Source organism: Octopus sinensis, linkage group LG14 (genome assembly GCF_006345805.1).
Source record: "Octopus sinensis linkage group LG14, ASM634580v1, whole genome shotgun sequence".
NCBI classification, from domain to species: Eukaryota; Metazoa; Mollusca; class Cephalopoda; order Octopoda; family Octopodidae; genus Octopus; species Octopus sinensis.
This window is the reverse complement of record NC_043010.1, coordinates 35,096,295-35,123,633: the sequence shown is the minus strand read 5'-3', so window position 1 is coordinate 35,123,633 and position 27,339 is coordinate 35,096,295. Positions and strand designations below refer to the sequence as shown.

At 36.4% G+C, this 27,339-nt stretch overlaps 1 long non-coding RNA gene across 1 annotated transcript in view; it reads right to left on the bottom strand.

Moving 5' to 3' along the window:
- The window catches only part of LOC118765949, a 16,331-nt gene extending 696 nt beyond the window's left edge, over positions 1 to 15,635 (bottom strand). The window contains exons 1-2 of the long non-coding RNA XR_005001857.1: positions 15,509 to 15,635; positions 13,068 to 13,077 (exon numbers count right to left, since the gene is read on the bottom strand). This is a non-coding gene — a long non-coding RNA (uncharacterized LOC118765949). The remainder of the gene's footprint in view (positions 1 to 13,067; positions 13,078 to 15,508) is intronic.
- Between the last annotated feature and the right edge of the window lie 11,704 nt (positions 15,636 to 27,339).

The window sequence follows — 27,339 nt, the reverse complement described above, 5'->3', positions numbered from 1 at the left end:
AGTGAAAGCTAAGACAAAATAATTGCTATTCTGTCATGTAATACTCAGTTTGATAACAACAGCCTGCACATTGGTGTTTATCTGAGGTGGGGCTTGGCCTCCAGATCTGTGAGACTCACAAACGCCACTGTTAGGACTGGATTAACACCCATAGTGACCCTAATGACTAAAAAGATTTTCCTGCCCCTATATAGGGTCTTTTTTCATTTTCTTCCAACCACTTGAAGGTTTATCTTGCTCCAGTTCACTCAGCTGACCAAAATGAGTTGTAGCTGTAATTCAAAGGGGCCAACCTTGTCATATTCTGTGTGAGGCTGAATCTCCCTGAGAACTACGTTAATGATATGTGTGTCTGTTTTATTCTTTTGTGGTAATGAAAAGTGTAAGTGACATCTAATATTTACTGTGTCTATGTATCTATGTATCAGCTTTTCTTTGGATCTATGTATCTACTGTCTCTCTCACTTTCTCTCTTTCTCTTTAACTTCCTCTGTGTTCCTTCTCTCACCTGCTTTTAATTTAACAATGTGTGTATGTATCTATGTATCTACTTTCCTTGTGGTGTGATAAACATTTAAAAACTGTCTCTTTCACTCTCTCTCTCTTTCTGTCTTACTTCCTCTCTGAAACATTTTGAAACACAAAATTAATGCCATCACCACTCACTGTCAATTTTACTCTCTCTTTCTCTCTCACTCTTTTTCTTTCTCTCTCACTCTTTCTCTCTTACTTCCTCTTTGTCCTTCTCTCTCGCTTTGCCACTCACTTCTCCTTTGAAGTAAATGTGACACACACCACAGGTACATACAAAAAAGAACAAGTTGGCATATTAATATTATTGATAATAAGACACCAAAAGAATATAAAAATACATTACAAGATAGAGGGAGAAAAAAAAACCTTGGTAGGTTAGTAGGGAGTTTGCATTCAAAATGGCAAAACTAACTAAATAAATAAAAATGGTTGGGTACTGTTATTAGGTAAAAAATAACTATTGTAAAATACTAATTTTTCTGATTTCTTAGAAGGAAAAAAACACAAAACAATCACATAATAGGTTTGGAAAATAGATAAGATACAGATAAGAGAGTAATATTTTGAACGCAGTATATACTGTGATCAAAATATTACTTTCCTGTCTGTATGATACAATACACATATGACGCTTCAAAAACAAAACAAAAAGTTTGTTTATCTAAGATACTATTAGCGGTAAATAACAAAAATTGAGATATGTGAATCTTAGATTTTGCTACGTCACATGATAGCAGGATTGTAACACTGCTAGGTACTTTTATATAGGATCTGATGATATTATAGAGGTACGAAGACAAGACATGATAAGAGATTTTGTTACATTGCATAATAGCAGAGTTGTCTGATCCTGTGGAATTTATCTATACAAATTTCTCATAAAAACACAGAAATCATATAAGATCAGCTTATTCAAAGCCATAATAAGCCAATGCCAAACATGAAATGTTGGTACCTTTGTAGCTGGTAAAAGGGCCTTGTCAGTTGTGATATATAGGCTTTATTTCAATTAGTAACGGACCCAATCCTGATATAAATGGAGGCTTCAAAGTGCTCATTGAGTATTTTACTAACCAGTGCTAAATACATATTATTTGTGAATATTATTTGTTAATGGGTTACAAATATGTACATGCAGTGTAAATGATGAAGTTATAAGTAACAGAAGTGAAAAAAGGAAATTGAAAAAAATGATTTATCAAGGGGTCCTGCACTCTTTACATCTAACATGCACTTTCTCAATACCATAGGTCTATGCTGACTAGTTCATGTGACTCTGGAGTGAGAAAATTGGATGTAGCTGTTTAAATGCTAGTGATTTGGTGTGGCTGGCTAGACAAAGAACCTGTTTTGGAAACAATAATTTTTGGCCCTGGAGACAAACACATATATGTGCTTGTATGCACAGAAATATGTACATGCAGATAGAGAGTAAGAGAGAGTGAGAATTTATTAATTGAGTCTGACATAAACACTTACCCTCTCTTCATATACATAAAGAGAAATATGCACACACACATAAACAGAAAGAAAGTGACGGGGTGAAAGAGAGAGAGAGAGAGAGAGAGAGAGAGAGAGAGAGAGAGAGAGAGAGAGAGAGAGAGAGAGAGAGAGAGATTGAGACAAAAAAGAAACATTAAGATATTTGATGTCAAATAATTCAGCGTAGAATAAGCAATGCCAGATAAGTGATGCCAAAACAGATGAGCAGCCAGAACGTTTCATACCTTAACTGGTTACCGTTCTTTGTTCTGGTCTAAATAAGATAATGAATTTTGCTACTTAAAACGATAGCAGAATTGTACAACTCTCTTATACTTCTCTGCACAAATTAACCATATGATAGAGACAGGGACCAGACCTGATAAAAGATTTTGTTGCATTACATGACAACCAACTCTACATTGGTGCTTTCACTATCTAAATAATTGGTTCTCGCATATCCTGGAAAGTCTCTCTCTTCTCTCTCTCTCTCTCTCTCTCTCTCTCTCTCTCTCTCTCTCGATATATATATATATATATATATATATATATATATAATATATATATATATATATATTATATATATATATATATATATATATGTAATTATATAAAATTATATATATATATATTGATAATAAATTCTCATATATACCATCTTCTGTCTTTCATTTGCCATATATATATATAATTATATAAAATTATATATACTTTTATATATATATATATTAGGTTGTCAAGAAAGTTCGTGTGGATTTTGGTTTTAAATGATGTATTTTCAAATTAATTCTCGTTAAATTACTTTGACTTTATAGATCATTTTAAAGCCTGTTTATCGCTCTATCTAATAGTGTTACTTTTTTTATTTTTGAATAATTAGACCATTTTTTCCGGAACGTTGAATACAACATAGACAAAAAGCAAATTTGCACAATTTTCTTATTCCAGTTCAAGCTAGGCCGAAAAGCTGCTGAAACAGCTCGTGATATCAACGATGTGTTTGGCCCAGGAACCACTAATGAATGTACACCACAATGGTAGTTCAAGAAATTTCGTAGCAGTGACGAGAGTCTTGAAGATGATAAGCGTAGTGGTCGGCCATCAGATGTTGACAACGATCAACTAAGAGCCTTAGTGGAAGCCAATCCACACACAACCGTTCGAGAGCTTGCTTCTGAATTAGACGTAACGTATACAACAATTTCCAACCACTTGAAAGAGACTGGAAAAACAAAAATACTTGAGAAATGGATGCCACACGAATTGAACGACAACCAAAAAGATTGCCATTTTGAAGTGTCGTCTTTCCTTCTTTTACGCAACAAGAAAGACCCGTTTCTCAACCGGATTGTGACTTGCAATGAAAACCTTTTCTAGCACCTTCCCAATATGTCCAGCTGAGCAGTGTTCTCCTAAAAAATGAACATTAAAATATTAATGTACACATTAATATATATATATATATATATGTAAAATTTTAAATTTTTACAATTAAAAAATTTTTTTAATAAAAATAAATAAATACATAGATAAATTAAAATATAAATAAAATAAAAAGATATATAAAAACGAAAAAGATAAAAAGAACTAGCAGGCGTACCCGCCGTTGCCCGGGTTTCTTAGTTCGAAAAGGCTCAGAAACTAATGAAGCGATTAACATCCCCTCCCTTAAACACCTTTCACACTTTATGGCAAGACTAACACCTAAGTAAGTCTTAAAGGGAACCGCACGTGTAATATTACGACAACAATCAAGTGAAAAAATAAAGCAACAAAAATTATAACAGCAATAATGTAGGACTGAAATATGGCGCCAGTACAGCAAGTCTACAAAACTTCTTTATAAACAACAATTTTAGTTTTCCCCTGGGGGATGAAGGCATGTAAACTGTTCCTACAACCCTCTCTTGAGCAGCCAACGTACAGTTGACCATGTGAAAAGCATGGTTCGGCTAACTAAAGTCCAACGACAGACAGCGACTGCCCCTGGAACTTATTAATGAGCATAGCGTAACTGAGTCTAATCGGAAACTGCACTCTGCAGAATGTAAATGGTAAGTGAGCAGCTGAAGACACAAGGGGAATTCGCGGTATGAAGACGTCTTGACCTTTACCAGAAACGTCATAATCGTTGCTTCAATGACATTGGGAAGTAATTTTGTGATAATAAGGCATGTACCGTTGCACAACGTCGGTGAATTTGAATTCCATTCCTTATCAGCATAACAGGGCTACCTACTTTAAGGGTAAGAATATGTGGGGGTACACCTGAAGGCTCCAAGGAATTCAGAAATTCAGTGGGATAATCAACTACCTCATTCTGATTGGAAATGGTGTCTACTGACTGTCACGTCCTCAATCAAACGCAGTAAGAGGCTGTTGTTGATTGCACTGGTCTCAACGTTTTTTGGAGTCAAAATGGCTCTTTGGCAAAGCCAATCTAGATCGCCATTGTGGACTTCTAGGCCTGGGAAGACCTGTTCCTGAAGACTCTGGATAGTACTGGCAATTGTGCAAATGTTACTTATGTCAACATCTTCATTTCCGTCTTCTGGAACTTCACCATTGCCAAGAAGGAGAATATCCCTCGCAAAATCTTCTGACAATGGGTCCTCATGGATGCGCGCTCTCACGTTGGATTCTAACTTTAAAGTAACAAGATGACTCCATAGAGGTGAAGATTTAAAACACACCGTTACTTGTGCCTTTCGGAATCACTGGCAAGGTTTATCTAAAGTCCCCAAATAGCAAGACAGTGACACCCCCATCGTTCGTAGCTTTTCGTTATGTCTCACAAGGTTCTCTCTAATGCCTCAAGGGCACCCTTGTGAGCCATTGTGCATTCATCCCAAGTAATCAGGTAGAATTGTGCGAGCAATTGCCCATTGTCCGACGTCTTTGAAATGTTGCAAACAGGCATTGGTGAACTTGCGAGATTAAGGGGAAGCTTAAACGTAGAGTGTGCGGTCCTACTACCAGGGAGCAGAGTAGCAGCTATGCTCGAAGTTGCTACAGCTATTGTGATGCACTTTTGTAGCCTTACTTTTGCAAGAATGAGCCTAGTTACGAACGTTTTGCCTGTCCCGCCAGGAGCGTTAAGGAAAAAAACGCCATCTTTACGACCCTGGACTGGACATATTTGGCCATTGGTGAGGAGAGTTACTCCCGCTGTTCACCTGTGCCCTAATGTTCAAATATTATTCCTCCCGCCATTTATCCGAACATTTTTTCAAAATCCATTTATACTTAAAACCTTCCCAGACACATAACCAATGTGCATGTGAAGTTTAAGAAAAATCGGTCGAGCTGTTTTGGCGCAAAACGAGGACATACCGATACACACACACACACACATTTTCTGTTTCAATATGTAAGATATAAAAAGATATATAAAAATATATACAAATATACACACACATACACACACGCCCATGTACACATAATGTTGGATGGCCATTGGCTACACATGAGCTCTTCCACCCCTTGACAGATCTTATTTTTCGTCCTGCAGGGTGGGGTTGCCAGTTTAGCCACCGACGACCTGACCATCCAACAGGTTGTACTGCTACCAGTAGAGCTCAAGAGCAACCTGATATAAACATTTATAGCTGGAATTTACAAAAAACAACAAAAAACAAATGACGAAGACAGGTGTATAAACATCAAACAGGTATGTTAGTCTAATACTCGGGAAGGTGTCAAATGGACGCCTGACGGACTGGTCGGTCAAAGTGATCAAAGTGATATATATATTGATAATAAATTCTCATATATTCCATCTTCTGTCTTTCATTTGCCATATATATATAATTATATAAAATTATATATACTTTTATATATATATATTAGGTTGTCAAGAAAGTTCGTGTGGAATTTATAATTTTGGTTTTAAATTATGTATTTTCAAATTAATTTTCGTTAAATTACTTTGACTTTATAGATCATTTTAAAGCCTGTTTATCGCTCTATCTAATAGTGTTACTTTTTTCTTTTTGAATAATTAGACCATTTTTTCCGGAACGTTGAATACAACATGGACAAAAAGCAAATTTGCACAATTTTCTTATTCCAGTTCCAGCTAGGCCGAAAAGCTGCTGAAACAGCTCGTGATATCAACGATGTGTTTGGCCCAGGAACCACTAATGAATGTACACCACAATGGTAGTTCAAGAAATTTCGTAGCAGTGACGAGAGTCTTGAAGATGATAAGCGTAGTGGTTGGCCATCGAATGTTGACAACGATCAACTAAGAGCCTTAGTGGAAGCCAATCCACACACAACCGTTCGAGAGCTTGCTTCTGAATTAGACGTAACGTATACAACAATTTCCAACCACTTGAAAGAGACTGGAAAAACAAAAATACTTGAGAAATGGATGCCACACGAATTGAACGACAACCAAAAAGATTGCCATCAATGGGAGAGTCCAGTGAAATCCATGTGAATGTAGGAGAGGTGCAGAAAATCCAGGTAGAAGTCCAAAGTGTAGGAGGTAGAGAGGATAAAACTGGTGCGACCACATGAACATGCAATATATATATATATATAGTCCAAGTTAATGGTTCGCTGTCCGACGTCTCCAGTGCGAGCAGTGGCGTGCCTCAAGGTTCAGTGCTTGGGCCCTTATTGTTCTTAGTATTCATAAATGACTTGCCCGACGACCTCACGCAGCACACCCTTCTATTTGCCGATGATGTCAAACTGGTCGCTCCTCGCGGTGATATAGAGGATCTTCGTCGATGCTTCCACCAAATTTGGGGATGGTCTAACGAATGGGACCTGTGTCTGAACGTGTAAAAGTGCTGTCATCTGCCTGTTGGCTCTTCTCCTGCAACTCAACTTGATTTCGAGACGGGTCGTCTGCTGCTGGAGAGGACCGACCAGGTAAAGGACCTGGGTATCCTGGTGGATTCTTCCTTTTCGCCTTCAGCCCAGTGTGTCCATGCTGCCAACAAAGCACGCGGAGTTCTGTTTTTGATTCGACGGTCATTCGGAATGCTCACAGCCGCCATATTCCTACCGCTCTATGCCACGCTGGTGAGACCCATATTGGAGTACGGGATTCAAGCCTCTTCTCCTTATCTCCTCAAAGACATACAACATCTCGAAAGAGTCCGGAAGCTGGCTACCCGCATGGTTCTTGGTCTCAAGCATTTGTCTTATGAAGAAAGGCTGAAGACGCTCGACCTTTATTCTCTAGAAAAACGACGACGCCGTGGTGATCTGATTCTTACTCACAACATCATAAGCGGAAAGTGTAACCTTTCGAAAGAGCTGTTCTTCATTCCTGCTCCAGAGCGTCAGCTGCGGGGTCACTCCGAAAAGCTCTATCTGCGACGATTTCATCTCAATCGAAGGAGAGGGGCTTTCTCCGTCCGGGTTGCGGATCCGTGGAATAAGCTGCCGGACGAGATAGTGAAGATGTTGACGACCGCTCGGTTCAAAGTCTTCCTTGACCACAAGTGGCCTCAACTCTTTACATGAACATAACTCCATGTCCCTCTACATGGCCTTGCTTTTTGCTGTTTGAGCCAAAAAATTAACTAACACACACACATATATATATAATATATATATATATATATATTATATATATATATATATATATATATTATATATATATATATATATATTATATATATATATATATATATATATATATATATATATATATATATATATATATACATATATATATATATATATAAAATTTCGATGACTGTCTACATAGTAAACAAAACGACACATTGTCGTTTTGTTTACCATGTAGGCAGTCATCGAAATTTTTGTTTGTCTTGTTGCCGAGAGAGGCTCCCTTTCTTTCCTGATGAGATGATTGCATCATACACCCTTTATTCCTTTGGAATGAAACCATGTGGTCTTCGAAACATATGTCGAGAGTAAAGGAATTTTGTTAACATCTTCGTTCGACTCCATTCTTTCATTTATTCATATATAACACACAAATTTCTGCAAATGAACCCGGAGTTTCTACCCTTGGACAGGTCGCTTCAACCGTGTTTCTGACGCGAATTTGCTACCCTGGTATCGGTTCAACGAATTTCCCATGCTGACGATAAACATAGGATAATTCATTCACCTATTGATATTTCTTTCTCTCTTCATCTGACCCTCTTTTCCGCTCTCTTTCCCTCACGTGACTAGCCACCGATTGCTGGCCTTTCGCGTCCAGCAGCCGTTGTGGCAAAACACACTCTTTTGTCTCTCTGTAGCCTTAAGGCTCTCTTCTAACGCCAGCTCAAAAATTTACTCGTCCTGTCGAAAAGACGCTTGTCTGTGACGTTCTGTTTTTGTTGTTATTATTATCATTATTGTTTTTACGTATTTTTGTATTCTTATTCGTGCTATCATTGTTGTTTTTACGTATTTTTGTATTTTTATTCGTGTAACATCGTCCGTTTTCCGTCCTTGTTTTGTATACATTCGAGGCTTTCTTCAAGGAATCTAATGCGCTTGGCTTAGATTTTCCTTTGGGGCTGGCCAGGTCGGAGCAATCTCAAGATTAATCAGCCGAAATTGCGAGGATGATCCGGTTCTTGACTGAAGATTGAAGGCTTCGAATGTCCCGTCCATGTTTTTTTTGTGTCGTCTTCTAAATGTTTCACGTTCTTGTCCCAGTTTGTACTTTTTTACTTTTGTATTTTTTTACTTTTACATATATATATATATATATATATATATATATAATATATATATATATATATATATATATATATATATATATATTATATATACACACACACACATCTAAATATATATATATGTATGTATACATACATCTGATTAGCTTCTTTCAGGTTCTCTCTGCCAAATTCACTCAAAAGGCTTTATTGATTTGAGACTACAGAAGAAGACACTATATTAACACACAGTGGGACTGAACCCGAAAGCAAGTGGCTGAAAAAAGAAATTTTTAAGCACACAGTAATACCTGAACCTGACTGGTTTGTAATTTGTACAACGGGAATGATATGCAACCACTTCTGTGAATTCCTATAATGATAGATGTAGGTATTCCAGGATATAAAAAGACTACTAACAATACTAAAATACATTTTCACACACAATTTGTTTTTACTTGAACACTTTTATACCAGTTTTTCAAGGTTTACAATATCATTATTGATGAAAGAAAGAAAACTCCTCATTGTACTTTTTACAACAATAGAAACAACAACAACAACAACAACACACAACTATGGAAGATGTAATTATACAGGTATCAAAACTGCCAGACTGCAGAGCAGCAGGACCTAATATAATCCAAGGCTACTGGCTTAAGTGGTTTAGGTCAATGTCAAATGAATTGCTTTGCAATTAGACAGTTGCATACAGAGTGGGTCTGTTCTGGAATGGATTGTGGAGGGAAAGACAACATTGTTGATGAAAGATCAGTGGAAGGGCAATGGGGTTGGCAATTACCTGCCCATTGCTTGTCTTAACCTCTTATGGGAAGTGTTAACAGGCATCCTTGCAGAGAATATTTATTATATAAAATCTATTCTGTCTATCTGTGCGTGTGTCTTCTAGGATCTCGGGCATCCTCCATCCGATTGCACTCAGATTTGATATGTAGATACCGATGGTATCAAGGCGTGTAAAAGTCTTGAAAAAATTACAAAAATCAATTCCAGGTGAGAATGCGATCGATAAAGCCGTGGGAACGTGCATTTGTATGTGCAAGTACATCAGCTGTTGCGATCGATACTACGTGTACGCGAGAAAAATGCACATGCAGTTTGCGCAATAAAAGCCAGCTGGCTTGAAATAATTCCACAAAATGGGACGGTCGGACAAGTTGTTTTGAGAAAATTTGGTATAAATGTTTGACAACTCAGCACCGTCCATTGGACGGGGGGTGCGCTTTGCTCGTATATATATATATATATATATATATATATATATATATATATATATATATTATATATATATATATATGTTCTTTGTGGGAAACCATCTACTCCTAGTAGAACAAAAAGGGATGACAAAAAGGATCCAAGGACACCAAGGTCCACTTTGTGATATGCAAGGTTGTAACGAAGAACTGCAAGCGATACCAAAAAAAACTTGTGCATGGCCTGGATAGACTTTAAAAAGGCTTATGACATGTTGCTGCATTTGTAGATTCTAGAAACACTTGACATGTGTGGAGTGGCTGAGAATATGCATGCACTGATCAAGTACTGCATGCTTAGTTGAAAACATCTTTTTTGTAACAACCAGCACTTAGCTGAGGTAACAATCAAATAGTGGTATCTTCCTGGGAGATTCTTGTTCACCTTTGCTATCTGTTATAGCTTTGATCCCACTTTCCTGTAGTTCCATACAAAGTCAATGCACACAACAAACTGAGGAAGACAAGAGCTCATCTCAACCATCTCTTTATGGATGATTTAAAACTTAACAAAAACTGAGTCTAAAATGGAGAGCTGGTTGAGGCTGTACAGATATGCAGCAAGGATATAGGATGGAATTTGGCTTCTCAAAGTGTGATTTGCTCATTTTGATACATGGGGAAAAAATCAGATTATAGGGGTATAGAACTACCAAATGGAGAGTAAATGGGTGACCCAGATAATGGTGGGTACAAGTACTTTGGAATCCTGGAGTTGGACAATATTTTGCACAGAAAAATGAAAGACAAGGTCACCACTTCATATTTGAAGCACCTTAAACTGTTCTTGGAGTCAAAACTCAATGCAAGGAACCTTGTAACTGCCATCAACATATGGGCTGATGCTGAAGTCCACTATAGTGCACTCGTTCTGAAATGAACATGAGCAGAGATTGACCAACACGATTGCACTACTTGAAAAACGATAACAATACATGGTGCCCTCCACCTTAAGGTGAACCTAGACAGGCTGAGCATGAAGAGGTGTAATGGTGAACGTGGCCTGATTAACATACATGAGTGCACCAACAGAGAAAGAAGAAACGTGAGAGTATGTGGTAAGCAGTGAACAAGACCTGCTACATTATGCAACTAATGCAGAATGATTTACCAACAATGGAGTTGAGAGTGTTACACACACACACACACACACACACACACACACACATACATATGTATGATGTATGCATATGTATGATGTATGCATATGTATGATGTATGCATATGTATGATGTATATTTCACTCACAGGGTATGGGTTGGCCTAATGCTACCTTAGAAGACACCTGGCCAAGGCACTGCAGTTGTGGGATTGAACTTTAAACCAAAATAGTTGTAAAGTGAGTTTCTTAGATACACAGCCACGCCACAAGTTCTTATAATTTTAAAATTTGCTTTTTTTAATCATTAACAGTTACAACCATAAGTTGGCTCTTTCTGTCCAACACCATTTCAGCTGTAAGAGCCCAAGCAACTGTTGATTCAAAGGATAAAAAATAAAACTCTTATATCATCTTTTATTTTTTTTTGTGAATTGAAGTAAGAGAATAATTATTTTGTACTTTGTTTTTATGCTTATCTTAACTCTGAATTAATTTTTAAGCCTAGTATTATTAATCTCCTTTGTTGAGTTACAGAGAGACAGACATAAAGACACACATACACCCCCCCCACACACACAGACAGAGACCCACAAGGATTTAAGGATATATATATATATATATATATATATATATATATATATATATATATATATATATACATATATACACATCATCATCATCATCATCGTTTAACCTCCGCTTTCCATGCTGGCATGGGTTGGACGATTTGAATGAGGTCTGGCGAACCAGATGGCTGCACCAGGCTTCAATCTAATCTGGCAGAGTTTCTACAGCTGGATGCCCTTCCTAATGCCAACCACTCCGAGAGTGTAGTGGGTGCTCTTATGTGCCACTGGCCCGAGGGCCAGTCAAGCGGTACTGGCAATGGCCATGCTCAAATGATGCTTTTTATGTGCCACCTGCACAGGAGCCAATCCAGCGGCCCTGGCAACAACCTCGCTCTAATGTTTCTTTTACGTGCCACCAGCACAGGCGATGCAGGTAATGATCACGCTTGAATGGTGCTTTTTATGTGCCACTGGCACGGAAGCCAGTTTGTTGCTCTGGCAACGATCACTCTTGGATGGTACTCGTAGCGCTCAATTAGCACGGATGCCAGTCATCGAATTTGATTTCGATTTTGATTTCACTTGCCTCAACAGGTCTTTGCAAGCAGAGTTTAGTGTCAAATGAAGGAAAGGTAGCATAAGTGGGCTTGTTACACCCCTGGCATAGGCCACAAGGTTATGGTCTCACTTGGCTTGCCGAGTTTTCTCAAGCACAGCATATTTCCAAATCCCAGTCACTAGTTATTGCCTCGGTGAGGCCCAATGTTCGAAGGTCATCCCAGGTATTCCTGATTCTACCTCTTTCACAGGTTCCCTCAACCGCAAGGTGTGACACCACTTTTTCACACAGTTATCTACATCCATTCTCGTCACATAGCCATACCAGCGCAGTCGTCTCTCTTGCATACCACATCTGATGCTTCTTAGGTCCGACATTTCTCTCAAGGTACTTACACTCTGTTGAGTATGCACACTGACATTACACACACACACATATACATATATATATTATATATATATACATATATATATATACATATATATACATATATATATATATATTATATATATATATATATATATATATATATATATATATATATATATACATACATATACATACATACATACATATATATATATATATATATATATATATATATATATATATATATATATATATATATACTTGGGAAAGGATGTGTGGCGTTCGAACATATAATAATATAAATAATATATAAATATATGCATATATACGTACATGCCTACATATATATGTATATATACATGCATATATAGGTACAAGGCATAAAAACAAACGTAGACAAAATGAGGAACGAGAACATAAAAACAAAAACATAGAAAATGAACATTTTTCAAACAACGTTCTTCAAACAAAGTTCTTCAGTGATAAAATAATTTTTTTAAACATCATAAAATTATTTCAAACTCACACCATCACAACACTCCTTACACTCTAGTTTATATTTGCAGCTTTGTATATATATATATATATATATTATATATATATATATATATATATATATATATAGCTTTGTGTAGATGATTTAGTAGGTAGATAATCTACCGACCTACTAAATCATCTATCTATACGTAGGTAGGTAGGTAGGTAGGTAGGTACATACGTACATACATATGTACATACATGCATACATAAACAGGCTGGCAAACAGGTATGCAGGTAGACAGGTAAATAGGCAACTGCATAGACAAACAGAAAGATAATAACAATTCAGATGCCACCCCAAAGAAAAGCAATCATTATGTAAATGTTAGCATATTTAATGCAGGAAGCATTAAAATGCTAACAATAAGTATATGGTGAGGAAAATTATCAGCATTAGTCATTATTTCCATTGATTTGTTTGGTATGGGAGATAACTCCCAACATATTTTGGTCCTGTTCTGACCTCATCACTGATACATAGACGTTATGATACTGGCTGAAGTAGTGATGAGAGAAACAAACTTAAATGTTACTTGTCATGACAGTAGTTTCTCTGACTTACACAATCATTATATTTTCCTAAGCCAACCAGTGTACAATCTTGTTGATTAATTTTTTTCATTCTCTTATCATTACTTTGGTAAGTAACTTGTCTAGAGATGTCTATTGTACTAGCTGTACTTTTACTAATTGACTAATATAGATTTTTTTCATACTACATGATGAGAGCTAGGGAGGAACTTGAATAGCTACCGAGACAGATAATTTGGTAAATACATGTATGTATTCATATTTCTGAATTGCTATCCCTACAACCCATCCTTCCAGTACCTACCCCCTTTCATGTGGCACCAGTACAGCCACTGTTATATGGCACTAGCATTGGAATTTTTACGTGACACCAGAACAGGTGATGTTATGTGGCACTGGCATGGATGCTATATATATATAAGTCAGTAAATAGTGGGTTGTGTTAACCGCACGTGGAGAAATGATAGGAGAGGAAAAAATAATAAGGAAAGAATGCTAAATTGAAAGTAAATTTTAATAAAAATGGGTGTATGAAAAATTAAAAAAGAAATCAAACCGGTCCTCAATGCAAAGCAAATTTTCAAGATTTGGAAGGGAAAATTATTTTTTAAATTGAGAAAGGGGGGAAAATAGAAATTTACAATGTTTTTTTCAAAAAAAATAGTAAATTTATACAAAAATTAATAAATAAGTATACCAATACATTGTAGTGTCTTTATGCTTTTAGAGTTCAATATTAGTCCATGGAAAAACTTCTTTGGAGGATTAGGATGCATGTGTTTAAGTCTTAAGTCTTGGTTGGTATTGGTGCAAAATCTCTCTTACTCTATTGCTCGCTAATATGCAACCCAATCAATCGTAGCCTTCAAATAAGCCACGTGAGACAGTCTGTTCCAAACAAGCATTCGAGCCTACCCGTCAGCTATAAAACTCAACTCCTTCTAGTCTCAAAGTCAGTTGGTTCTAGACTTTTTAAGGTCTAGCCACTGACCACATTACAGCGATCTCCAATTTCGTCGCCACCATGATGTCTCATCAACGTCGTCAACAACATCTACACAGCACCAACACTGCATTGGTTCTAATACCAGGGTTAACAGCTAACAAACAACCCACGCAGATGCATGTAGATATATGAACAACTATACATCAACCATTTCCATTCAGCTTGTGTATATATACAATGTATTTAAAATTATCACCTTTGTACCATGTATTTCTGTACCGGGTTACGAGCAAAACTTGATGTGCGGAATCACATTAGATGGAAAATACAACCTATCCATCTAAAGAGGTAACCTCGACGTGATAATGAACAAATATCCATCCAAAGTAGTGACCCGACGTAATGTGGACTTATCCAACTTATCCAATGGTAACTCCGACGTGAAAAATCTATCCTTTTAAAATGCCGATGCTGCCAAAGCATGGACATTTATCCTTCTATAATGATGTCCACGACGTTCCAGACCACTAAACCAACTAAAATAGCGACATGACACAGCACACACTACACACCCGGCGACTTACCGAATGCGGACCCCACATCTTACTCACGCGACTCAGGTCATTCTTTGCTGACCTGTCACCAATGCTTCCTCGTGACCTGTCTGTTTCTTCTGTAGTTCCTCCGGATATTTCTAGCTGGGCTCACGTGTTTGTTAGAAATGATACCATCAAGGGACCGCTCATACCTCCCTACACTGCCCCCTATCGCCTTCTTAGAAGCACACTGAAACTGTTCACTGTGGACATTCATGGAAAAAAAAGAGACTGTTCTTTTGACAGAATAAAAAAAAAAGCCTTTTCCGAAACATTTATGCCACTTGCTGACACCATCATTCCACAAACACTGCCACCCACACAAGCACCACCTCCACTCACCAAAACACCAACTACATAAACACGGACATGTTCTGGCAGATCGGTTCATTAGCCGAAGAAATTGTCTCAGATATTTACATTTCTTATCTTTCCCTCGCAAGTGACTGCTCCGGAGAATAGACTTATGCTACTATAGACACCACATTCACATTTTCTCTCTGTATCTTTGTATATATATATGCTTTGTTCTATTTGATGGACACCTTTCTATGCTGAACGTTCTTCCTTCTTGTTCCTCTTTTGATTGTTAAATGTCTTGTTCATATTTAATTTTTTTTTATTCTCAACGTTCATACATGCATATACACATACATGCTGTCTGCTCATGCTATCCACTCCGACACATTTTTACGTTTATTCTGGCAGAATGTTTTTATCAGGCCTTTTCTCACCCGAAAAAAGCTCCTTACGTGTTTTTGTCATGCGTTTCTTCTCTGGTTTGTAGGACGTACAAACCACCTCTTATAAACGCATTTTTCTTTGCATCACGTAGCATTCCATGTATTTCTTCCTTTGATGTCTGATCAACACCAAGTCTTACATATTGGAACTTCCTTCTTTTGCCGCCATCTTTATGGCTTGACTTGTCTCGTTAGTCACTGTCGTTTTTGTAGCACCTACAGCCTTTGCCTCTGTAAACGACTCACTGTTTTACAGGCAAATTCTTGGCACTGCTCATTCTCACCTTGATTTTTCACATTCCCGTGCTTTCCACTTAGCTGGACGTAGGTCCATCACGTTTGCACATCAAGTTTTGCTGGTTACGCGACCTTTATCACCTCTTCGTTACAGAAATATCTTCCTTTATCGTCTATTTCGTCTCCCACAAAATGACTTGTGGTGGGTGGCTATCTATAGCGAACTCTAGTGAGCTTCTTTTCTTATATTACATACTTACAAATGCAGCAGGTAACAGCTAACCTTTGGATGCTTTTTGGATTCCGTTATGTCTACCACTCTGATTGGTTGGTATTGGCGCAAAATCTCTCTTACTCTAATCCCGCGCCAATATGCAACCCAACCAATCACAGCCTTCAAATAAGTCACGTGAGACAGTCTGTTCCAAACAAGCATTTGAGCCTACCCGTCAGCTATAAAACTCACCTCCTTCTAGTCTCAACTTTAGTTGGTTCTAGACTTTCTAAGGTCTAACCACTGATCACATTACGGCAACCTCCATCTTCGTCGCCACCATGATGTCTCATCAACGTCGTCAACAACATCTACACAGCACCAACACTGCACTGGTTCTAACACCAGGGTTAACAGCTAACAAACAACCCACGCAGATGCATGTAGATATATGAACAACTATACATCAACCACTTCCATTCAGCTTATGTATATATACATGTGACCACAATAAACGTATTTAAAGTTATCACCTTTGTACCATGTATTTCTTTACCGGGTTACTAACAAAACTTGATGTGCGGAATCACATTAGATGGAAAATACAACCTATCCATCTAAAAATCTATCTCTTAAACATTCTATTCGATTGTGTCTCTCTCTTTCCCTTCTGGTACATATATGTATTATTCCAGCCTTCTGGACGGAGTCGTTATTAGATGGTTTTCCCACGTGAGAACACGACCATCTCTACAATCATATATATATATATATATATATATATATATATATATATATATATATATATATATATATATATATATATATATATATATATATATATATAATGGCGACTTAGTTTTAATATGAGGAACAACACGCAACCTAATCAAAATATCAATCACCGCTTTAACCAGTTTCCACGTATTTTTGTATAATGTTCGTGCATAGTAACATATCAAATTTGGAAAAGTACAAACAGATAAATCAGATTCTTTTCTACTCTAGGCACAAGGCCCGAAATTTTTGGGAAGGGGCTCAGTCGAATAGATCGACTCCAGTACACAACTGGTACTTAATTTATCGACCCAAGTACACAACTGGTATTTAATTTATCGATCCCGAAAGGATGAAAGGCAAAGTCGACCTCGGCAGAATTTGAACCTAGAACGTAAAGACAGACGAAATACTGCTAAGCATTTCGCCCGGCGTGCTAACGTTTCTGCCAGCTCGCCGTCTTGACAGATAAACCAGATTACGAAGCAGGTGAAAAGTGCTTGTCATCAGCAGACCATGAAGAAATTAGTAGACTGTAAACGAACACAAACAACAAAATTCCGTGTGACAAAGCAACATATAGTATAAAGCCGAAAATGTTTGAAATTGCAATCGAAATTTAACTGTTCACTGCCCAAGTAAATGTAGCTCAATTAGGTCACGTTGAGAACTGTAGAAATTTTGGATAAAATTTCCGCTATTAAACAGACAAAGGATATGCCTTGACTTGAAGAAAAACTGTTGAGTGAGTTCATTGCGCATATATATTGTTGTCCAGTACGGCTTAAGTTGTCTTATACAGCGTAGCAAATGATGGGAAAAAGCGTTCAGGATATTCTATTATCGTTTATGAAATGCCAGATGTTAGTAAGTTTGATCAAGTTACAATACACCTCAAATTTATTGCTGAAAAGTAATCAGGGAGTCTTTCATCAGATTTTATGCAATGCTTTCAAATGAAAGAAGTTTTCACAAAAAGTGAAAAAGAAAGACAGAAAGAAAGAGAGGAAGGAAGAAAGAAAGAAAGAAAAAAAAGGCAATTTAGTCATGGGAAGCACTCCGTCGGTTACGACGACGAGGGATCCGGTTGATCCGAATCAACGGAACAGCCTGCTCGTGAAATTAACGTGTAAGTGGCTGAGCACTCCACAGACACGTGTACCCTTAACGTAGTTCTCGGGGATATTCAGCGTGACACAGAGAGTGACAGGGCCGGCCCTTTGAAATACAGGTACAACAGAAACAGGAAGTAAGAGTGAGAGAAAGTTGTGGTGAAAGAGTACAGCAGGGATCACCACCATCCCCTGCCGGTCCTCGTGGAGCTTTAGGTGTTTTCGCTCAATAAACACTCACAACGCCCGGTCTGGGAATCGAAACCGCGATCTTACGACCGCGAGTCCGCTGCCCTAACCACTGGGCCATTGCGCCTCCACAATTTAGTCATAAATGTATTTGGGAAGCTAAGGCATAAACATGACAAAATTATTGGCAAATACTTGGATTGTATAGTAAGTATAAGGAATGATCATATACTATTGATACCTCTCTCCTGACCAGGTGACTTCTCTGAAGGTTGCAGCTAGACCGCATTCTATAAAAGCGTAGCAGAAAAGAGCTATTTTGTCGTGGTGGCTTGTACGATGGTCATTTCATCCAATTAGATCTGTCTGCAGAAGGATACGTGTGGAAACTTTCACTCAGAAGTATACACACCTTTTTCAAATAGCTAAAGGAGTTGCGGATTTGACGGCGAGGAAGCAACATCTCTTTCTTCAACATGGTACATCTATGTTCACCACCAGTTTAGAGAGCTGCAGCATTAACGGCCCACCCTTACAGGGTACACCACCAAGGTCGCGCAACTCATTTCATTGGTATCTGTTTTCATTCTGCAGTATATAAGCCACCCAAATGAAATAAATCGTTAAGTCATGCGAATTTCTTCATGTTTCGCTACAGCATTTGTTTAGCAGTCACACACAAACTAAAAAGTTAATTCTTATTGCTTCTTGCGAGTACTTGTTACCCTTCAAAAATAAATCTTTATGTTATATATATACTCTGCCTTCTGACTTTCTTTACACAGGCTGTCACAGAACACTCACATGAAATTAGTGACGACCACCATCATCACATTGGGGACTTGTTACATTTGATCATACATTACAGTCCTTTCTCAGACGATTTCAACTCTTTGAAAGCATTATGACGGTTATATATGTACGAAATAAAAGTTGTTGTAAGCTTATATCATAAAGGCATTATTTGACTTGACAAATAACTAAGATCCAAACCTTTACGTGTATGGATAGTAGTGCACTATTGAATGTCATACACGAGTCTCACTTCTAATTTAATTGATTGTGCTGAAAATAATTGTTTCCGATTTCGGCACAAGCCCAGAGATTTTCAGTGGAGTATAGTATTTGACTGCCACTTTATTTTAATGACCTCGAAAAAAATTGAAAGGTAAAATTGACATCGGTGAGATTTGAACTCAGAACGTACAATACTATAACTTCATACGGTGCTTTAGTTCTGAGTACCAAATGCAAACAGCCTTAGTGAATTCCTTCTGGGAAAGGATGTATGACAGCATTAACAATAACTAAAGAAATGCTCATGAATGATAGTAATGAAGAAAACTTTAAAAGCGTTATGATGGTCGCTGAAATGTTAGGTGAAATTCCCAAAGGAATAATTTCAGGCGCATAATTCTCATTCATGGAAGCATGAATTCCACTGAAAAAATATTTTGTTTGTGCTTGTGTGTGTGTGTGAGCTTGTCAGTATCTGTACTTGGTGGTGCAAATCAGTGCCCTATTTACGTTAACAATCCAATAGAGATCTATAAAATAAGTACCAGATTAAGGTTGATATGTTTATCTAAAACCTTTGAAGGCGGTGCTCTAGCAAGGTCGCAGTCCAATGTTTGACACCAGTGAAAGAATAACTGATACACTAACAATACTCGTCCAAAAGAACAGTTCGCTTTATTTCTTTCCAGCCTTCGCATATACTCTGCATTCAAGGTCCCCATCACGCTACAATGTAGTATCATACTTCACATATTAACACACACACATACACGCACTCTCTCTCTCTGTCCCTCTCACATACACATGTGTCTGTGAATGTACCGTGGTACAGGGTGTACCATGTGGTACAGGGAACCATTACTTCTGCTTATACTTAGTATACAAGCATTATACAATCTGTCCTTCATTGCAAGAGAGAGAGACGCTGTTTGTTTCTAGCAGAGATAATAACTTCCAGATAACTATGCTTTCAAAACTTTCATTTTCCCTGTTTACTAGGTTGCTTAGATAGTAGAAGCCATGACCTACATCTAACAAGCCATTGAAGCATTTGAAAGCAATAATGTCATCTGTACTCTTACTATTAACTATTCCAGTGTATCTGTAACATGCAAAGATTACCTTCCTTGTCAGCCTACGTTTGATCACAGAGCCAGGGATTGTAAAAAATTGATTGGAACCTTTCCAATCAATTATTTTCCTAACAATCAATCAATTTTAATTGGGATACAAGCCAATCAATTATTGCAATTAATTGTCAATTATTTTGCAGAACGTAAAAAACACCATGTATTTTGGAGTGTTAGCTTCGATTTAGGTAAGAGCCAGAATGATAGGAAAATAAAAGGTACGTCTTATAGTTTCAAAAAACATTATTATCAGAAAAAAGTTTAATTTTATTGATTTAGAATAGGGAACAAATAACATGTATACTCTACATTGTACAGTAGTTGAAAAACAAATAAACAGAAGATCTTTAATTGAAAGAGTTTCTCAAACGAGTAGCACAATTAAAATGTTCTAATACTGCAAAAAGTCATGAACGATTTCAAATTTCTGAAACTAGGTCTTCATTCCAGAAAGCGCAATTGACTTTTAGAAATAACTGCATTTCTAAATTCATTGGTGTTAAGTATTGCCGAAAATCATTAAAAGTGTAACCTGCTGAGCTGAAGAAGCGTTTCAAGATGCTGGACGTTGGTAACAAAAATCTACAGTTCAGATATTGCTGAGGTGAAATTTTATCTTTTTTTCTGTGTTTTCTCAAACAAATTGATGCAAAATCATCATCTTCTGCATGTTGTAAAATTTCCACAATTCCACTTTCAAAATTTGAGCTGTGCACAATGGAAGCAAATATTTTTTAAACTCCTCATAAGGATACAATGCGAGAATTTTGTCAAAAAAATTCGAGCATCTCCCAAATCAATTTCTGTTCTTTGCAAGGCGACTGTTACTGAGCGTAACTTTCGTAAATTGTCTTTTAGTGTCTGCAGATCAGTATGATCACGTGGGGTATACAGATAATCAACCAGCATTGGATCGCCTTGAAAAGAGTATAAAAACGGCTTGAGTTGGGTACCTCTAAATCATATCGTAAGTACTGGATCAACGGGTTTTATTTCTTTGTATAGGTTGCAAAGGCGTTTTTTCCCGACGTTTATCCGCAAATTTTAATGATTTTAGCTTGCCCATCAACATATTAATCAAGCAGAACTCCTTGCTTGTCGAGATAAACAGAAACAGCTAGATTGAATTTATGAGAGGCACATCCAATCAATGGTATTCTACACAAATTCGCTATAGATATGTTCACTTCAATATTATCTCCGGTAATAGCTACAGTTTCTACATTTTTGTTATAGACATTTAACATATACTCTATAAATTCGACGCAGAAGCAGTGAATGATATTTCACTTGCCATTGGCTAAAATGCCAGCAAAACAGTACAAAAATGATTTTGATAATTGCACGAATAAGATGCAAAAAGTCCAATGAAATGTGTCGAACCCTTAGTCCAACCATCAATTACCAACGAAAATTTACTTGGAAGTTCATCAGATATTTTCTTTTCCACTTCTTGAGTAAGTTTCTCCATGTATTTCTTTAAGGTCACATTTGTCAAACTTCTTAAGTTTGTGTATTTACGAGTCCGTGAATCTTCAGTAAAGGAAAATGGCTTTAAACCAACATACACCCACTCAATCCAACCATAAACATTTAAGGCTGAGCGACTGACCAAACTATTTCATTGTGAAAGAAAACTCGATAAAGATGGTTGTCCATTTGCTTGTGTAGTAGAATACGTTGGATGCTGATTTTTTATATGATTCATAAGATTTGTCCACCCAGTTCCTTTTTTCTGGGTCAACTTTTTTCCACACTTGCATTTCCATACAGGTTCACCGTCTGTTTGATTAAAATATTTTCTGATGATTTGCACATTTTCACGCGGCATGGGTTAGTTTAAAATAATATATATTTCGCCACAGTATAAAATAGAAGATATTGCACCACTCCACTGATAAAAGTCTGATTCATTTAATATGTTGGAACGGAATTCAAGATACAACTGCGTTGCAGGCGAAGTTACGATTTAATGTCTCGAAGACAAAATGTGTGAATCATTCTCGACAGTCAGAACCAAGAATCACTCGACAGCGATTATTTCACAACATACACAATAGCCAATTCCCAAACACGACAGAATGTGTAAATCATTCTCGGCAGTCCTAACCTAGCGTCGACAGCGGTTATTTGACAATAATACACAATAGCCAATTCCCAAGCATGATAAAATGTGCATCATTCTCAGCAGTCTGAATCAAGCATCAACACTTGATAACATACACAATAGTCAATTCCTAAGCACAACAGAATGTGTGAAACATTCTCAGCAGTCAGAACAAAGTGCCATCACAATACTTCAAATAATAATAGAACGCTGTACTTGCCAAGTGAACGTTGAATGAAATATGAGCCATTTGAAAAAACTTTCGCTGACAATGTTGCAATTAACTACAATTAATTGATATGATAGCAATCAATTATTTAATAGGTAGTACGACTGCAATAAATTAATTGGACCAATATATTGCAATTAATTTTTTACAACCCCTAGAGCACCTCTTGTGCATTCATCATATACAGTGAGCAAACCGTATGGAATTTCTACTTATTCCTTTTTTGCGTATTGATCGTTGACATTTTCCCATTGAAAATATGGCCCTTTACGCTTTCTTACTAAAACATTAGTCATTTGCTAGGTTTACTTTGAAGCCTCTGGATTGTATTTTTTGTTTCTTAATTAGGAGTCTTATTAGTTTTTTAGGTATATGATGAAATCAAGTATAGTGACCAAGTCATGGAAATACAGGAGCTCCTTCGGACAGCCGGTCTTAAACTCTTCTCCTATGACTAAGAAACATAGACGGACTGAGTACTGAGCTCTGATGGCCGTCAAGCTTCACAAATTCCAAACCGAACTCGTTGTTGATCGTCACCTCGCTAAATGACTTGCAAGGCTCTCAAAAACCATTCATCTATCAATAGTTTCTTAGCGACTATCAACTATAGCGTAAGGGACCTTGTTAAAAAAAAACTTTCGTCAATCGACAAAATCTTGATACATTGACTTTCTTTTAGCTAAATATTTTTTTCTGTAGTTGCACCACTCGGAAGATAACATCATTGGTTTTCCGTCAGAGCATAAACCCGAACTGGATCTCGTTTAAGCTAATTCTCTTCCCAATTAGTCATGCTACAATCTTTTCAGTAACTTTACTAACATAGTTCATTAATTTTATGCTTCTGTATATGTCTTCTCTGCAGAACATCCCTTCCCTTCTTTCGGTCGGTTTTGATATTGCTATGTTGGAGCCATTGGGCATGATACCTTCTGGTACTACCTGACTGACAATGCAGATAAATTATCCGCATTGATCTGATTCATTTGCTATTTTAATATTTATTTTTCACTATTTCATTAGTTATTTTAAGTATTCCAGCGTCTATTTAATTATATAAGGCATATCGTTGTCATGATGACTTGAAGAAAACCTGTGGGTAGGCGTTTTTATCTGATAGCACGCGCGCAGACACGCACACACATATATGCCCGAGCATATAGGCGGCATATAGGCGGCGAGCTGGCAGAAACGTTAGCACGCCGGACGAAATGCGTGGCCGTTTTTCGTCTGCCGTTACGTTCTGAGTTCAAATTCCGCCGAGGTCGACTTTGCCTTTCATCCTTTCGGGGTCGATAAATTAAGTACCAGTTACGCACTGGGGTCGATGTAATCGACTTAATCCGTTTGTCTATCCTTGTTTGTCCTCTCTGTGTTTAGCCCCTTGTGGGTAGTTAAAGAAATATAAAGAAATATATATGCCCGCACGCATACCAGCACTCACATACGCGCACGTACGCACGCACGCACGCACGCACGCGCACACACACACACACACACACACACACACACACACACACACACACACACACACACATCTGAATAATCACAGAAACGGATTATTGATATTATGAATACATTTGATCAATACGCACGTTTTAATTGGTTATGCAACAAGCGACTGTGCATTGCTTACTGTCATTATTCAGTTATAGTGGGACTCATACTTATGACAATACTGCCTACGCCAGCATGGATAATATATTTACAACGCTATACACGTATAGAAGTGAAAAGCCGATTAAACAGTTTGAAACATCTGATAATTTGCACTAATTGGAACGGAGTTAGACGTCGGAGTCACCAATTGTAACAGGCGTGATGTTGAAAAAGAGAAAGATGATGTGAATGTCATTGTGTTGGACTCCAAGGAATAAGGACAGTGGCCAAAGTTGTAGATAACATATTCTATTTACCGTTACATAAAATGTTTAGCCAGACCACGACGGAAAGTCGTGTATAAAATAATTGAAAGTTAATTTTTCCTTGTATGAGAGTGTACTGGTATATAGAGTTTTAATCATAGAATTACTTGATATAAATTTAATTCTGTTGGAATTGACTTCAGAGACAATAACCTTGTTATTAATATTTCTAGGGTGATGGATGATATTAGCTAAATTAATGTTAGTATTAGTAAATGGAGTCTTATTTAACAGACTATTATTATGTGAGGAGATAATTTGAAAGAGATTTTTTTTTTGTGTTGGAAAAACCAATCCTAACCGTGTGCGAATTGATAATAGAGTAATACCTAGAATTCTTTGGAAAATTCTTAATAATAGCTTCCCGAAACTGTAAAGGAAGATTAGATTTAATTTGCCTCCCATTAGGAATAATCAACCAAATAGTTTTGCTAGTAGTTTCCTTATTTTTAGTGTAACTATCTTTAAAAGACTTCAGTTTACCTTTAGAATAAAAAAGGGGCTTAATATAAGGATTATCTCCATTCCTCTGTTTGGTGTTGGCGTATAAATTAAAATTGATATCGTTTATATCATTACAACTAGATTTCATGTCTCCATTAATAAAGGAAGGTAGAATAAGATTGAATGGAATCTTATTCCATTAAATGTGTACCGATGTAAACATTGGCAGAAACACACCTTTAGTTCATATAAGTAATATCTACCATTATATATATAATTTAAACATTGATTTTCTTCTTACATTTCACTTCCACTAGATATATCTTTTTCCAAGACTTTAGGGTTTTATTCAATTTACACATCGTTCCATATTTCTCATTTATTTGATTTCTGACTTTTTTCTTCCCTTTACCCCTCTTCTTTCTATAGGCTTACTTAATAGCGTTCAGTTCATCATTATACATATCCATCATATTCTGCTAAAATGTCTTATTGACGAGTTTTATTTCTTCATTTCCCTGAAGAGAAGATTACATTGTTTTACACCATTTTATTCCTTTGGAATAATACCAGTGATATCTTCGAAACATGTGTCGGAAGTAAAAGAATTTGAATAACACCTGCGTTTAACTCCATATATATATATATATATATATATATATATATATATATATATATATATATATATAGTAAAAAAAACTTAGAAATATCCTCTTAGAAAGAATTTACATTTAAGAAAACTGAAATATTTAATCCTGGAACTTAAAAGAAAAAATGGAATTATAGTACACTCAGATGAGACAGGAAATCTCTACAATTTGAACATGAACTTCTTAAGAATGAAATTACAAAGAACTATGAAGTAGTAAATAAGAATGTATGAAGATTGATTAACTTAGAATCTAAGAAAATAATGTCGGAATATAGAATTGATGATAGGACTGAGCCATTTATTCCAAAAAGACCTCGAAATACATTGAAAGAACACAAAGAAAATTTCCAAACTAATCCTAAAGTTAGACTAATATGCCCTGGAAAATCTGACATAGGTATATTATGTATGAATATATTCAATGAATACATATCTATACTTAAGAAGAAGATTAAATTAGAACTTTGGGCAAGCACCCAAGAAACAATAGGCTGTTAACAGATACAAATTCAAATTTTTATAAATGGATATTATAATACTAAATAATCTTATAATACTAAATCAGGCTCTTATTTTCTCTAAAAATTACACTAACTTATGAAAGAAATTAATGTTATTTTAAAAGCTAGAAAATCAGTAATTAAGTTTGATCATAAATATTGGGTTAGAAAGGATTCCTATAATTCATTTGACATAACCATGGGGTCAGCAGACTCCGCCCAGGTAACGGACCTGGTAGGTATGTACATTCTACATAACTTAAATAATAAATTTCCTGAAATTACGGGCGTATTATATAGGGATGATGTACTGGTTCTAATTAAAACCCCATCAAATAGGAAATTGGAAATATATAAGAAAAAATTGCCTAAATTCTTTTTAAATTATGGTCTTTCAATCTCTAATGAAAAAGAAAATAACTCGGTCGATTTTTTTGACAGTAACTTTAATCTTGCAACTGGCAGGTATGAACCGTATCATAAGCCTAACACAAATCTAAGATATATTAATAATCTAAATAATCATCTAAGATCAATAAAAACAAAGAAAAGGGACTAACTTATCTCTCGTATAATGAAGAGATCTTCTCTAAAAATGCATAAAATGATATATTATAGATCCAATGAATAGATACCTAATGAAAATAGTGAAGATAAAATAAGGAGTAACCCAAATATAATATATGATGAATGAACTGAAACTAAAGATAATGATAAAATAAAGAAAGCACAGATAGAAAAATAAAAAAAATGATTATATAAACCCTATGATAAATGACCAAAATTTTTAAAATATGAAGAATAATAAAAGGATTGTAAAAATAAATTCTAAAGTTTATTCTAAACTCATGAAACCTGATACTAAATATGGCAATAGCACATGCGAAAATAAAAAAAAATCTGGTAAAGCAAAGATT